The sequence below is a fragment of the Brassica napus genome, chromosome C3 (assembly GCF_020379485.1).
Source record: "Brassica napus cultivar Da-Ae chromosome C3, Da-Ae, whole genome shotgun sequence".
Classification (NCBI taxonomy): domain Eukaryota; kingdom Viridiplantae; phylum Streptophyta; class Magnoliopsida; order Brassicales; family Brassicaceae; genus Brassica; species Brassica napus.
Genome location: NC_063446.1, coordinates 15,412,701 through 15,430,110, shown reverse-complemented (window position 1 = coordinate 15,430,110; position 17,410 = coordinate 15,412,701). Strand labels below are relative to the sequence as shown.

Here is a 17,410-nt window from a genome sequence, read left to right as displayed (position 1 = left end):
AGCAAAAAAAAACCTTTTTGACGGTAAGAGAAAGGTTCCGACGCAGGCACGTACGCTCACGCGCCGGCTGTACGCCGGATCCGATCTCAGATCTCCTTTCTCTCTCTCTTTTTTTTTGTCTACTTGGTTTATATTTGTTTACTAAAATCGTTTACCACCCCTGTAATTTACTCAAATGTTCAAAAATGAGTAAATTATATTTTTATATTCCACAGTTCATTGATACAACTGTATCGAATGATTCTTTACAACATATTATAATAAACAAATATTTACACAATAAGTATACACCCTTTTCATTTGTTTCTTCTTCTGCTCATTGTCTCTATGTTTGAATTGTGAAAGTTGTGAAAGTCCTCATTAGAAAGAATATATTACTCCATATGTATACACAATATGAATACAAACGATCTGCGCAATGGAATATGATTTATTAACTCATATAACAATTTTTCATACGAAATATAATGTGACAAACGTTTCCATATGAAATTATCCATTCCATTACTTAAAAATCGTTAAATTAATTTAAATCGAACCATTCTGTAGAGTAAACATTTCCATGAAATTTAAATCGTTAATTTTTTAAATTTAGATAGAACAAACCAAAAAGTTCATAACATTTACATTAATATTAAGGATAAACCTAAAAATTTGGTTAAGAATTTTTCCTATGATTTTGGAAGCAAACAAATCCTAGAAATATATTCAATATATATATATATATATATATAGATTTTAAAAGGTTACAAATTATATTGATAATATAAAGTTAACGATTTTGAAAATTTTACCATAACAAAATTTAGAAGATTTTTCTCCAATAAAACTGATCAAAAAGTTTCAAACGTCTCAGCATCATTTTTATTATAAATCATATGTTTGATTTTGCCAAATAATATCAAAGATATTTTTTAGTTTTACGTTCATTACATAAGTAATAAATTGGATATGATTGACCACTACATTAATAACACAAGTCCAAACAAAAATAAAACATAATCCGTGTTTTAACGCAGATCATAATCTAGTTTTATATTAAAAGGCTTCTCCAACGGTGGGATATTGAAAGTATCTAATAATTTTAGAAAAAGAAAAAAATTGCAAAATTAGGAGAAAAAGGTAGTCATAGATTCTTAAATTGCACTCTTTGTCAACATTAAAATTTATAACTATCATTTAGTGTTGCTATCAACACTTTGTGTTAAAAAAACTATCATTTAAAAGATAAACTATAGATAAATTTCTATATCAGAATTCCAAAGTTCAACTATTTTTTATATCTAAAAATATAAGCTATTAAAGTATTTTGATAATATTTTTGCTAATGGCATTATCCTTTAATAAACCATTCCGTTATGTGTAAAATTTTATGATAAGAAAGGAATTGTCAGCATTTTTTTTTTGGTTAAAGCCATTATCCTTTAATAAACCCTTCCAAACACATGTGTGTGTATGGTTTTGTAGTCCATTAAAAGCATGCATGTGTCATGTATATCTATAAAAATAGATATGTAATACTCCCTCTATTTTATATAGGGGTGTTCAATCCGGATATCGGTTCGGTTTCGGTTCGGTTTTTTTGGTTTTTCGGTATTTCGTTAGTAAAATACAACTACCATTCTAAATCCATATTTACTTCGGTTTGGTTCGGTTTATATACCGTCGGTTTTCATTTTATTCGGTTTTATACCAAAAAACATAATTTTTTATTTTGTGATCATATTATATGAATTTTAGGGTCATGTTGTCAACACATTCATTTATTAAAAAAATATTATAAGTTTAAATAAAAGAACAAAAATAAAAAATGTTTCTATCATCTAATAAAATAATAAAATCTATAATTAAAATCAAAGCTCAAAATTTTGATAATAAAAATAAAAAAATAAAACATAAAACAAAAGCACGAAGCACAAAAGAAAAGTTTTTCTATTCTTTCATATTTAGCGTTCATCAAAGTCATGTTTCTTCTATTAAACACGAAATTCTATTCGTTTATAGATATAAAAAAAATTTTGTGAGGAATTTCCACTAATTGTTATCATCAAATTTATAATCTTTATTTCAATTTACTCAATGTTAAATTAAAACAAAAAGATCAAAAGAAGACTAAGAAAATAAGAAGCATGTTTGCGATGAATTGTTATTTAATTATAGTTCAAGTGTTTTACAAATCATGACTTTTTTATTACTGTAAAAAATATGCTAATAGTTATTAGCAAAAATATTAACTTATGATTTTCATACGTCGTTATAAAATATATACATATTTACATGTTTCTATTTTTTGATCGGTTTTATTCCGTTTATTCGGTTTTATCGGTTATATACCGAACCATATCCAAATCCTACGGTTTTTTAAAAATCATATCCATTCGGTTTGTATGGTATATACCAAATCCAAACCATATTATCTATTTCGGTTTGGTTAGGTTCGGTTCGGTTCGGTTCGGTTTTGCCATATTGAACAGCCCTAGTTTTATATTAAGTGTTGTTTTGGGTCTGTGCACACGGATTAAGAAAACAATTAATTTTGTACATTTTATATATAAAAACACAATTACCAATACACCTAACCATATTTTAACTTATAGAAAAATAAATTACAGAATAAAACTAATAAATTTTGCACTGAAAATCGAAAACGACATTTATTTTGTAACGAAAAAAATCTATCCTATACTAAAAAGGATATATGAGGAGTAGGGAGGCTGTCCACGCCCTCAATTAAAATCAGCCAATAGGATGAGTTTATTTGTCCACGTCACATTCGGTTTGGGCTTTGGTTTTTTTTTATCCGTAATGTGAGGTATTTGCCCATAAGCCTGATCCAATAGAAGCCCTAAAATTTGTGGGCTCCACGTTCTGTCCAGTTTATTTTGGTCTTAAAAGTTTTGTGTTTGATCTGATTTGGGTTTTCCACATTTGGTTCCATAATTAAGTCAAAATCTGCGTTTTATGCTTGAATGAATTAGGGCTTCATCATTATCTTTCTTCTTCCTCATTCAACCTCGCCGTCTACACTTATCTTAATCTGCAAACCTAATGATTGCAAACGTAAAGGTTGACATCACTGTCTCCGTACCCAACATCCATTCCTCTCTTTACCACCTCTTCTGGTTCCTAATGTCGTCCCTGAATCCACCGCTCTGTTTCGGCCGGCGAGACCACAAAACGATCCATGGAGGATTCCCCTGACATATCATGGGGCTGCAATATAGATTCAGTCGAAAACGCCACTTCTCTTCAGAGATGGCTAACCAATTCAGGCTTCCCGCCGAAGAAAATGGCTGTCGACTCTGTCGACATCAGAGAGAGGGAGGTGGGAGTCTCGGAATGAAATATCAACGAACAAACACTTGCTTAAGTTAAATTCAAAGGTATTAGAGCCAAACTCAACAGAATCGTTTTGAAACCCGTGTAGAAACTTCTTATTGTTATTGTTTTTTGTTACAGGAATGTGCTCAACTTACTTCTCAGTGCGCTCATCTACAAGACCGAACGATGGCTCTTGCCAAGGAGCTGGCATCGCTTAAATTGTGAGATTACTTTTTGTTATTTGGTCTTTTGGCGTTCTCTAAAACTAAATTTTCAATCTTTCTGAGTCTATCTATTTTTTATTTATCCAGGGTTTCCGACATAAGCTTGGAGGAAGTTGATGTGCTGAAGCTTGCCTTTTTTGAGAATAACGCAAAAGACAAAAGATACAATAGACACACCAGGTTTGTTTCCTGTGATATTGTGGTTTCGGCCTATATTGGTTTGTGGTTTCCTCAAGTCTCTGTTCTGTTCGTATGGTCTCAGCCCGTGCTTATTCAGGTTCTTTGGGAACTTGCGTTCGATTGTCGTCTGTGTGGAGCTGGTTTTTTGGTTCTGATAAGAAACACTTTCCCTCTTTTTAATTATTCTGCCTCAGTGTTGATTTCTTTCTTTTGGTGATTCAAAAGGTTGTCCGGTAGTGTGGAAAGGTTGTTTGTGTTTTTATGGTCTGTAATAATCGTACTTCAAATTACGTTAATGCAATTCAAAGATGAACAAAAAAAACAAAATAGACACACCTGTCAAGTCCTTGGTTACTCGAAACAGGTAGGCACATAGCTTATGTTTTGTTACAGCTTCCCTTCTCTCATTTTATCATGTAGGTACTATTGATGAGGTCCCCACGACTACTACTGTGACCAACCTCCAGAAATTCATGCTTCTGAAGTTCAACCATCTTCAAGCTCTTGCAAACTTTCTTTGAACTCCCCGGTATTGTTTTAAATTTCCTTTTGCATATTAGAATTCAACTACCATTGACTTATGTTACCTATTGATTCATCCACTTTCAGATATAGTTGGCCAAATTCGTTCAAGACTCTTAACATAAACAACTCTGTTCAAGGCTCTGACATAAACAACTCTGCTGCAACAACCCGATTATGCATGAAAGTTGGTGTCTCAATCATGCTGCCGCGCAACCTAAACCAAGAAGAAGGCTTGAGAAAGAGTTATCGAAGCAGAAGTGTGTGTGCTGATACCAAGAAACAAACTATCACCGACCTAAACCAAACATCTATTCATTCTAAGAAGCCGCCAGTTTCCAGTACATATATCCTGGGGATTTTAACATTACCAGGGTCACGTGACTAACGACATTGCCAACATCGTTTACAGAAAAGCCTTCAATGGCCTCCCACAATCACTGGTATGTTAACTGCCTTCTTTATTAAAAGTCATAGCATACACCATCGCCAATGTTCTTCTGTTGGACCTTAAATACGACTGCATACACCATCACTGCCTCTCTTCTCTATCAACCAAATTAAATACGATAAAACGGTCTCCTTTACAAAACATACTTTTTCAGGTTTAGAAGAAGACTATGAGAGTTTCGCCAACATGCTTTCCTCTGTTTCTTTCTCTGTTCTGTCTGTATCTGTCCAAAGAATCATCAAATGGGATCCACTGAACTACAAGACACAGATTTGTTTAGCTCTTTTTCTGAGAACTTACACTCAACGTTCTTCACTCCAACCACAAGCTCGCTCTGATCTGACTCGGACACGGATTCACCAAAGCCATAAAACGAGGATGAAAATCGTAGAGTTGACTTGGCAGATGAGTAACTATATGAGCATCAGAAGGTACAATTTGATGATTCTTTGGCAAGATTCGATTATTTTCTCTTTTATTCAATCTCATATTCCTTATTAAATTTTTTTTTTCTTTTTGATTCAGTCTTGTGGTGGAGACAACCTATTATGATTCCTTTTCAATCAAAACAAGCTTTAATCGATGAGCAGATCCGATATGTTCAGGCAAACGTGAGTTCACGTTTTTTTAGCTGATAATTATTTAGAATCTTTCTTTTTATTTGTTGGTTATAATATGATCGTTTATAAAATAAAAAGTTTGATTGTTCATTTTGTGTCTATAGTTCCAAAACTAGAAGGAGAAAGACGAGCAGCGAAATGATGATGCATTTAAACATAAAGCAAGGAGCTACCACAACCAACAGAGAGACCAAAGTCCGCTGTGAAGGTGGAGTTCGTTGACGGGACATTCGAGAACCATGGTACTGCTGGGGAGTCACCCAAGAAAGTAGTTTCATATTAATTTAGCATTGTTACTTCTTCTTTTTTAAGTCACGCAAGAACTCCATTATAAGTTTTTGTTTTGTTTTCTATTAACGAGATGTGGTTTTAAAGAAGGCTACATATTATATATAATGGACAACAGATAAAAGAAAGAGAGAAATGACGTCGTCTATATACTTTGAGTTTCGTACTTTGTTTTATAGAGGTTGACATATAGGAATCTTGCGTCAATATTAGACTTAGTAATTTCATAAAATTGTAAGTAAACAACACAAATTATCTCCTTAGTGTAACAAATAAACCACTGAAAACATAATTAAAAAAAAAACATTACAGATTTTTAGCTTAAATGTTATCTTTAAATTTACAGTGCTTAATTCTTTTTTCATGTGGTTTACTATCTCTTGCTTAGATCTCAATGATTTAAGACCTAGATATAATAAGAATCTTTATCTTACGTTGTTATATTGTTTGACTTAATAGATTCCAAAGATTCCTTCCCACCATTAATCTCACTATCACCGCCTCTCTCTCTATCAACCAACCTAATCTATATACGATAAATCCGATCTCTACAAAACATATTTTTGCAGGTTTAGAAGAAGACCATGAGAGATTCGCCAACAATTCATAATCTCCGTCAATACCAACCACCAAAGTCAGTAATTCATTGCAATATAATTATCACTTTTCTCAATTGATAAATTACTCAGTAGACAAATCAAATTCTACAATAGAAATGGTGATGAAATCTCAGCTGGACAACTCAAAACTCGAAGAAAAGAACAACTATTCAATTTCCCTCATCAACGAACAACGAACATGGCCTAATTCCATAACTCCAATTCAATTTCAAACTCTGCATTTAACTTTAACTTATGTTTACCGTAAAACCCGTTACCGCCAAACAATATGTGAAACTTTAATTTATCCATTAAAACCACTACGACTAAACAAAAAAAAACATCTTAATCCACTATCTATTACATTTTTAAGTATTACAACACCTTTAATTATCAATAACCCCGCGCTTGGGTGTTTACGACTCAACGCAAACACACATTAAAATGAGACATCATATTTTAATATATTTAAATATATAATTTTAAATATATTATATTTTTAACAATTTTAAAATTACTTAAAAAGAAACTAAATTATTAAAAAATTAATATACAACTAAAACTAAAGCAATATTTTGTAACATCAAAATAATAAATGAATAAAAAATATATTATGTTAATAAAATAGATTTTAGATTTTAAAGACTTCTAATTCATGTAATATTACAAAATTCAAAATTTGTTTATTACAATTAATATTTTACCATTAGATATATTAAAATAATATTCTAGATCAATATTCAGTTGTCAATTTTTAACTATTACACATAAAAAATATTATTAAGTATGCTTTTTTTATTTGAAAAGCAAGTTTTATATTTTAAGTAGGTTATTGGAGTACTTTTTCTTTTCGTGAATATATTCGAGATGAGATTCCGATCTTTTAAACAAAGATAATTTATGTTCTATACATAATTTTTTTTTACATAACTCTAAAATCTCGGACTTGATTGTTCATATTTTATTAGTTAATTGTGTTACATGTAATAGAAATACTTACTTTAAACTAAAAATATTTTTAAAAAATCAAATTTAAAATTAGTTATATATAATTTAATATACAAAAATGTACATACAAATAAAAATGATAAATGTAACAAATTTAAATATATTATCCGCGCGTAGCGTGGAAAAAGGATCTAGTTCTCTATAACGACACTTATTCAGAAACGGAGGGAGTATAGTTTGTTTTTGGTAACTGTAGAGGTTCGTTGAGTGGTAACGTCTCTTGGGTCACACCAAATCAGATCCTCAAAATCTTGCTTTTGGTCCAACCGAATACAATTATAACTATTATAATAACACTGGTTGTAGTTGAATATATTATAATGACGCATTGTGATTGCAAAGCCTTCATCAAAAACATGTAGTATTGTAATTTATCTTTGTGTTCTACCTAAAATTAAGAGGACTCATTATTGTTTCAAAAGCAGTTGAGTCTGCGCTTACATGTCAAACAAGATTACAGTTTTGGAATAAATAAATAAAACTTAAGGTTTTTCTATGTAAAATATATTTACAAACTCCAGCGAACACTATTTCTACTAAAATGATGATAAAACAAGTCTCTCAAAAGATTTATACACATGATTACTACTAAAATGTTCTCTCGTTTTGTTGATTTATTTACATTGAAGCAGTGTAAGAAAGATGGGAGTGCAGTTCAAAAAAAAAAAAGATGGGAGTGAGACATTCATAAATGCCTTTTTCTCAACGTGAAAAATAGATTACGGATTAAATTTATAAGCAAATCCAATTATGCAAGGGAACGGAATAACATATATGATTAAAAATAACAAAATTAAGAGAGAAGCAGATCTACATCATATCGTTAGTGTATATATGTATATCTTAATGGAATTAAGCCCTACTTAGGGCAACATTATTGGTTCTACAAAATTTTGTCCTTAGAATAAATTAGTATTATTTTTTAGTTAGGGACAAATGCTTAAGGACTTTTGTCAATTTGTTGATTATTGGTAAGACAAAAAAAGTCTTAGCATATTTTATAATATTTATTTTAATGTGTGATAAGATATAAAAGATACATTTTAAATAAAACATAAAAGAGAAGTTTAACATTAAATTGAAAGAAAAAGAAAATTACAACAAAAAAAATTAAAAAAAAAAAAAAATTAAAAAAACATAATTAAAAGGAAACAAACATTTTATTAAATTCATAAAAACTTATAAATTACATGTTATTTGGAAGATGTCCAAATTTAGTCCATATATTTTCAATCAAATCATTTTTTAAATTATGATGGGCTTGTCTATTGCGAACGTTCGTTCGACGATCCATTGTATTGCCGAGAGGCGAAGGCATATTGACGGAAAATCTTTCCTCTTCACTTTCTTCAAATCCAGGAACCACATATTGTGTCCTTGCTGCCCGTTCATCCTCGACAATCATATTATGGAGAATGATACATGCTCTCATAATATTTCCTATTTTTTGTTTATCCCATAAATTAGATGGATTTCTGACGACGGCAAATCTACCTTGCAGGACTCCAAAGGCACGTTCATCATCTTTCCGTACAGCTTCTTGGGTTTTAGCAAATAATGAATGTTTCTCACTTTGTGGTAGACAGATAGATTGAATAAAAGTCGCCCTGTCAGGATAAATCCCATCAGTGAGATAATAGGCCAAATGGTACGGATGACCATTAACATAGAAGTTGACTTGCGGTGTTATTCCGTTAATAATGTCATCAAAAACAGGTGATCGATCAAGAATATTAAGATCGTTCATAGTACCTGGTGCTCCAAAAAACGCGTGCCATATCCAGAGGTCGTAATCAGCCACCGCCTCCAACACAATTGTTGGTTTTCCGGTTCCTCGTGAATACATTCATTTCCAAGCGGCTGGACAATTCTTCCACTCCCAATGCATACAGTCGATGCTTCCAACCATTCCTGGAAATCCACGTTGTTCTCCAATATATAGTAGTCTTTGCAGATCCTCCGGTGTAGGACATCTAAGGTATTCATCGCCAAACAAATGGATGATTCCGTTGGTAAAATGGTGCAAACATTTTCTAGCTGTGGTTTCACCTAGTCGGACATATTCGTCAACGGTATCAGCCCCACCACCATACGCCAACTGACGAATTGCTGCGGTACATTTTTGGAGCGCGGTTAGGCTAGACCGACTGGTTGCATCTTGTGATGGTTTAAAATAATCCACTTCTTGCTCGAGACAATGCACAATACGCAAGAAAAATGTCTTGTTCATTCAAAACCGTCTCCGAAAAATATTGTGCGGGAATGTTGGAGTCTCGCTAAAATAATCATTCCAAAGCTGGTCCTGGCCTTCTTCCCGCTCTCTCTCAATAAAGATACGTGTTTTTCGCTCTCTCGGTTTGGGAATAATATCTGGGATTTGTAATAAATCTTCAAAAATATTTTCAAATGGATCAACATCATCGTCATTTTGGTTATAATGATAATGTGAAGAAGAAGCCATTTTGAATGAAAAAAAGAAGGCAATGTTTTTAATATAAGAAAGAAGTAGAGGAGTTGTAATTTTAACGAGAGTATGTCCGTCACATTTATAGGCTCATGAAGTTACAATGTTGTGATTGTCTGTTGTTTGTCTTGTGAACCTTTCAACTACTTTTTAGGTACACAACATGTTTGTCTCCTGACATTTTCAACTACTTTATAGGTTCACTTCTTCTGAATTTTAAACATGCATATTGTTTCAATGTCGTAAACTATTAGGTACACATCTAAAATTCCTTTGAATTTTGAAATAAAAGTAGTAGTGTTACCTGAGTGTTACCATAACCATACATCACAAATCCGAAGTCGTTACAAAGAAGTTCCCATAACCATAACACATTAGAGAAATACGAGGATGACACCTATGAAAATTAAGACCATAACCATAACCGAAACGAAGTAATCTAAGCTAGACTTTGATTTATTCTTGGCCAACTCACACACCATGTTCTCTAATCTAACGAGCTTCTGCTCAGTAGCATGGTCATTGAAGAAGGTCAGAGAATCTACCTTCTCGGCTAACTGAAATGTGTGTCTATCCCTGGCTCGCATCTCCTCCATTACAGCCTCGTCCCACCATTTCCACACATGACACTCTCCATCGTTTGCATTTGTACATGTGTAGTATCTTCGACCTGGTTCGATGCTAGACGTAGCTATCTTCGGTTCACTCCCACAGTAGCATATTTGTGGAAATCCGAATTCAACCTCCGGCTGTGGAGGGTACACAAACGCATGTGCTTGGTCTTGCTGAATGAGAGCTTCGTGTTGCTGAATGAGAGCTTGGTCTTGCTGAATGAGAGCTTCGTCTAACTGAGCTTGGTCTTGCTGAAAGAGAGATTCGACTTCGTTGTAGTCACTGTCTGACTCAGCCCCACCAAACGTCTCATCCTGTGAAGGTTGTGAATAGATGTAATCAAGACCCATGTATAATCCGAAAACTGCAAAAAATTACAAGATAAAAATTAGACATGGACATTCATATTACAGATGGACATTTATAGTAGCTAAACATACAAGCAAGCAAACATCATACAAGCAAGTAAACATAATAGATTAATTGATAAAGGTTTTAGTACAAAGCAACCAGGAGGGTTGTAGCTTTAAAAACATAGACACCGTTCACATTAAAACCATACAAACCAAACTGACAGAAAACACACAAAGGTTGTAGCAGATATTTCTCTAAATATACTCGGCGAGGAGCTTGTTTTTGGCTGCTTCTTCAGCCTCACTGAGTGGTTGGGTTTTGGCTAGGAGAGTGTCTAAGATGGCAAGCTTCTGGAGCTTTTCTTTCCTATCCAAATCCACCCTCCTCAGTTCAAGTACCGTCGTATAGTAATCAACAGACTTCCCATTTGCATTACGTTTAGCTTTTGCAGCCTTTACACCTTCAGGGCGTATCTCTTCTTCACCAACACTTGTGGTTGAAGTTTGGGAATCTGATTCAACGGTTTTCCTCTTTGAACTTTCAGAAGCTTTAGTGCTGTTGAGGTTGAGCCATTTCTGCTCATACCTCAACACACACCACGCATCCTCCAGTGTGAATTTGGACCCCTGATCCGCGAAGAATATTTCATGGGCCACCTTGAGTACATCGTTCTCATGCTGACCACTAGATATCTGTCTCTCTGCAGCCGCATATGCACCACAAAACTTGGATGTGTCATTACTGATTTTGTGCCACCTCTGCTTATAGTGGACATGCTCGCTACTTTCAACACAATATCTACCAGAAAGAGCTTCGAAGAAATAATCTCCAACTCGTTTCCAGAAAGTGCCTGATTTTTGGTTATTGCCGACTATAGCGTCCTTAGAGGTATTTAACCAGGCACTGATCAGCATCTCGTCCTCGGCTGGGGTCCATTTATGCCTCCTCCCACGCTCTACGGGTAGATGTGTGGGTGGAGTTAGAGCCTCACACTGTTGAGAACTGAATTGAGGGATCTGTGAAGATCCAGAAGGAAAACTCTCATAAGGAGAGTTCCCATCATAAACACTTTCGTGTTGACTGTAAAGAAGGCCCGTATAACCAGTAGACTGGCTATACGGAATCCTTGGATCCATAAAATAAAGAAGATAGAAGTGAAAAGAGAATAGAAGAAGGAATGTGATAGAGTTATACCAGAGAAAAGAGAAAGAAGATGATGGAGATTAAATCGAAATTGTGAAAGAAGGGTTAAATAGTTGAAAATGGTAATTAAAACTACCATAATGACCTAACTACAAAAGTACATCTCAGTTACTACACATTACACAACCATAATTACCTAACTACAAGTGCATTAACTACCAAACAAAGTAGCCTTGCAAACAAACTACACGCTTTGGTCACAATCAAAACAGACTCGACACTACCAAGAAAGTGTGGCCTTGCAAACAAACTAGACGCTTTAACTATTATACAAACTAAACGCTTTGGTCGCAAACAAAACAGAGAAAGAAAACTAGATGTTTTAACTATTATACAAACTACATTACTTTCAAGCTGAAGAGAAAGAAGTTTACCTTCAACTGTGGAGGAAATGGTTGTTTCTCTTTGATCTCCTTGCTAATACAATCCTGGTGATCGAACCTCACCTCACCTAATAACCTCGGAAACATAAGAACACACATCTCAGTTTCATGAGATAAACAACAAATAATCACACATCTCAGTTTCATCGATAACAGAACACATTTACCAAATGCGAAGAACACATTACACATCTACTGAATCGATAAACTCATCTCACCTCACGTACACAATCTATATCACAACTATAATCTACGATCGAAATCCCTAAATCTACACGATAACATCACATAATACCAATATCATCTAGTAACCACACTCTCAAAGACTAAAGAGACGAAAATATATGATACGAAATCCCTAAATCTATTGCAAAGCAAGCAAATCAATCAAAGTCTAAATACATGCAAACCTCAGCTAAAGTAGATCGAAAACATAAACGAACTACATGAAAATCATAAGGAGGAGGAACACATACCCTTTCACCTTCGAATCACAGAGAGAACGGTTGAGAGATCCGCCAAGAGAACCGCGGAGAGAATCGAGAGAGAAGGAGATGCGCCGAGAGATCAATGGTGAGAACCGCCGAGAGATGCCTCGGGAGGAGATCCGTCGGGAGGAGATCCGTCGAGAGGAGACGACTTGGGAGGATATTCGTCGACGGGAGAACCATCACGAAGGAGATGTGCTGTTGAGAGCAAAATCGCCCTTTCGATCGCCGCGAGAGAGAAGGAGAGAGACGAGAAATGTCGATCTCGATCCCAATTCGATTTTTCCCTAACGAAAACTCTTCCACCATTCCCTTGCCGACACATATCACCTAAGGACAAAAAAAAATGTTAGCTAACGACAAAACGGACGCGTCCCAGCGTATATGTTGCAAATTTGATTTAAATTAAATCATATACTCCCTAACGACTAAAGATAACGACGGCGATAATGTTGCCCTTATATTCTTTGTCTCCATGATCTTATTTGTCATATTAAATTGCATCATTAAAGAGAGAAAGTTTGATAATGATCCACTTTTCTTCTCTCCTATTTTACCACCCCCGAATAATTCTTGAAGTTTCTGCTTCTTTAATTTACTTTTTGTTATTATATGTTCATCTTTAGTTTGGATTATTGGCTCGCTATCGTAAACTTTTGTACCTGAAAAATAATATTTATAGTCAAATGAAATTTGATATTATTAATAAAATAATGAGTTGTCCTTCATTTATACGATTGGTATAAAGGATAAATTAGTTCAGATAGTATTTTGTCAGATTTAGACCGCACCTTTATGAGAGATTTGTAGTCTTAAGTCTTGATAAGTTTCTTTAAGCAAATTAATCCAACAACCCGTAAATGAATATAGTTCATGATATTCGATAGGCTTAAAATAATGTTCTTTCTGTTTATAGTGTAGGATATTACGCCTAAAACATAAAAAAAAAATTCAAAGACTTATTTCTTTTATAAAAAGCAACATTAAATTATGTATTAAAAATGATTCAGTTAGTCACAAGAAAAACTGTGCAAAAAATCACAAAAAACTCTAAAATATAATTATTTAAAATGTTTTCAATAAAATTAAAATTAACCTAAAAATCTAAAAATATCTTGAAACATCAGAGTAAGCGTATCATTGTAATTATCACCATAATTAGTTATCTGACACAGTAATCATTAGTATATGATTGGAGAAAGAAGAGAAAAGGTGACGTAATTGTAGTCCCTGCTAGGCCTGCGACTTTGACCCGGTACCGAATACCAGAACCGGATCCGACCCGAAATACACCGATTCGGTTCGGTTTTGGCCATAGGCTAATTACCCGATGGGTTTCGGTTTCGGATTTTACCCAGAACCGATCGGGTACCCGTTTAAACCGAATTCTATACTTCAAAATATATAGAATTGCATCCCCCGAAGGTCAAACCCAGGTCGTATGAGTGATACTTCAGGGACAATACCACTAGACTAGCTCAACTTCGATGTACCTAAATACATATTACTAATATATGTATATGATTTCAATTTATATTTCATTAAAAATAAAATAAAATAAATAAAATAAAAATATTTCGGATATCAAGTATGGTTTCGGGTAAAATTTAACCGAACCGAATGTTACCGAATTGTTTCGGATTATATATGGTTAATTTCATCAAAAATCCGAACCGACCCAAAACCGGTCGGAACCGACCCGGAACCGGTCGGAACCGATCCAAAACCGAACCGTAAGTTCACCAAGTACTATTTGGATGCAACTTTCAAATAATCGAACTATCCATAACCGAATGGATGTTACCCGAAACCGAATCGAATACCCGAAATGCCAGCCCTGGCCCCTGCCACTCAATGGGCGAATGTTTTTATTGGGCTCTACAATTTGTTACTGGAGAAAGACCCATTTTAACTGGATAAACATAGGCCCAACATACATGTATGTGAAGTGTCAAACATATATTATACATCATTCCTTTCTAATTTCAGTACCCTAAAAACAGTATCTTTCAAAGCTTTGATGATTTGTTATCAAAATAGATACACAACAAAAACAAAAAAGGATTTATCAAGTCCAATCCCTTAATGTTAAACCAAAAAAATATAAGAAAAACTTAACCTAATTAACGATACAAAGTAACAAATTATAAAAAGCTTGTCAATAACATGATTATTAAAATTAGATCATATATTTTCTTTTGGTAATGAAAACAATGATTTTTTAACGTTGACTTATAATTTTTGTTTTGTTGTTGGTAATGGAGCAACAACACTGATACTTTTAAACCAATTCCTTAATAACAATATTTCTGCCACTGTTTCTTTGAATGTTCATCAGCATTGCGATTGGACGTGAAGGTGGTGTTCCACCTCTAATTGCACTTACACGGTCGGAGGCCGAGGTAAGCATTTTTCTTGTGTCTTTAAGCCTTGTGGCTTAAACCATTTGAGCTTTCTGATCAAATTTTCATCAATGTGTTGGTTCATCTTGTTCCAGCTCTTGTTCACTTGTGTTCATCTTCCATCTAAAAAATGGCTCGGTTCATGGCTGCATTAGCTTTGCCATACATGTTTGATGGAAGGTAATTTATATTGCAGAGAGAAAAACTCAATTCTGTCTTGGCCAAAAAGGACAAAAGAACTTCCAGAAGTCAAAGTAGATTTGTTGAAGGACAAAAAGGCAAAGAATATTGTACGCATGAGCTTAGGAAATTTGGTTCTGCGTGAGGTGATGAAGGAAACGACTGCGTTAGGAGTTTGGAAGGCTTTGGAAAGAGATTACCAAACCAAGACACTTCCTTATAGGATCTACATGAAGCAGAAATTTGCGAGCTTCAAGATGGATGATCACAAGAGCATCGAGGAAAACCTAGATATTTATTTTAAGCTAGTTTCAGATCTTGAAATTCTTACCATCAACATCAGCGATGAAGACCAGGCTATTCAATTTCTATCTAGCTTGCCCCAGCAATTTGATTCACTAGTTGACACGCTCAAGTACAGAACGGCAAAAGAAACTCTTACCATGGTGGAAGGATATGGAAGCTTGAAAGCGTCTACGGTATCATCGAAGGAGGTGACAAGAGAGAGAAGGCAAGAATGTGGGCTTTAGGTGGAGATTGTAGAGAGAAAAGCCCAATTCTGTCTTGGCCCACTCCAGCCCAGCAAGAATCCTGCATAAACAAAAAGGAAACGTGAAGTTAGTTTCTTGTTTTGTTATGTCGGTCAAAGACGAACCAAGACAACAAGAAATAGGAAAGTTAAGAGGCTGATGATGTTATAAATAGAAGAGGTGGTCATGGCTTTAGAATGATCCGAAACAAATATACGAGAGCGAGGCAAATAGAGAGAGATCAAGAGAATCAATAGTTAAGGTTTTGGTTCTAAAGAGAAGCTTGTGATTTCTATTTTGTTCTTGTAAAGTTACTCATTGATAGTGAATAAAGAGGAAGAGCTTTTGATATTGATTTCAATCTAAGTTTAAAGCACTAGGCAAATGTTTAAATCCTAACAAGTGGTATCAGAGCAATCCAGGTTTGATTGCAAGTGCTAGGAGGAGATATGGAATCAATGTCTGGAAAGTTCAAGGTTGAGATATTTGATGGAAAAGGTGATTTCGGGTTATGGAAGTACAAGATGCTAATGCAGTTGGAGCTTCTAGGGTTAGATTCTACGATTCAGGAAGTTACGGTCACGCTGTCTGATACAGACACGGAGAAAGACAAAGAACTTCCAGAAGGCAAAGTAAATTTGTTGAAGGACAAAAAGGCAAAGAATATTATATGCATGAGCCTAGGAAATTTGGTTCTGCGAAAGGTGATGAAGGAAACGACTGTGTTAGGAGTTTGGAAGGCTTTGGAAAGAGATTACCAAACGAAGACACTTCCTAATAGGATCTACATGAAGCAGAGGTTTGCGAGCTTCAAGATGGATGATCACAAGAGCATCGAGGAAAACCTAGATATTTATTTTAAGCTAGTTTCAGATCTTGCAAGTCTTAACATCAACATCAGCGATGAAGACCAGGCTATTCAAGTTCTATCTAGCTTACCCCAGCAATTTGATTCACTAGTTGACACGCTCAAGTACGGAACGGCAAAAGAAACTCTTACCATGAATGACGTGATTAATTCAGCATACTCCAAAGAAGTTAAACTAAAGGAGAAGGGATTGCTGAATAAATCCAGGTCTGATGCAGAGGGTTTGTACGTGGAGGAATCAAGGGGCAGATCAGAGAAAAAGGTTATAGAGGAAAATCTAACGGCAGGGGTAGATCTAAGTCAAGACAAAGGTTCGATAAAAGAAAAACAAGTTGTTTTATATGTGGAGAAGAAGGACACTAGAAGAGAGAATGTCCTAAGAGGAGACATAAAGAATCTGTAAACATTGCGACAGAGCCGAAGCAACCGTTAGTGTTAACAGCTAGTATGCAAGACACTAAGCAAGAATGGATCATGGATTCTGGATGTTCTTATCATAGTACATCAGCCAGGGAGGTTATGTTTGATCTCAAGGAGTTCAATGGTGGTTCAGTGTTAATGGCAAATAACACTCAATGTGAGATCAAAGGAATTGGGAAAATAAAATTTCAGAATTCAGATGGCTCTGAAGTGATACTCAGAGGTGTTAGATACATACCGGAGGTGACTAGAAATTTAATTTCCTATGGGATGCTAGAGAAATCAGGTTGTAA

The 17,410-nt window shown here is 34.6% G+C and overlaps 1 long non-coding RNA gene across 2 annotated transcripts; it reads left to right on the top strand.

Annotated features, from left to right (window-relative positions):
• Positions 1 to 2,878: 2,878 nt before the first annotated feature.
• Positions 2,879 to 5,772, top strand: LOC106388368. Of its 2 annotated transcripts, none has more exons than XR_001277843.3 (8): positions 2,879 to 3,383; positions 3,460 to 3,542; positions 3,633 to 3,725; positions 3,808 to 4,254; positions 4,335 to 4,690; positions 4,853 to 5,129; positions 5,224 to 5,309; positions 5,423 to 5,772. It is a non-coding gene; the product is annotated as an uncharacterized LOC106388368 (long non-coding RNA). The 2 variants fall into 2 exon arrangements; XR_001277844.3 differs by having other exon boundaries at positions 2,881 to 3,383; positions 4,146 to 4,254.
• Positions 5,773 to 17,410: the final 11,638 nt, after the last annotated feature.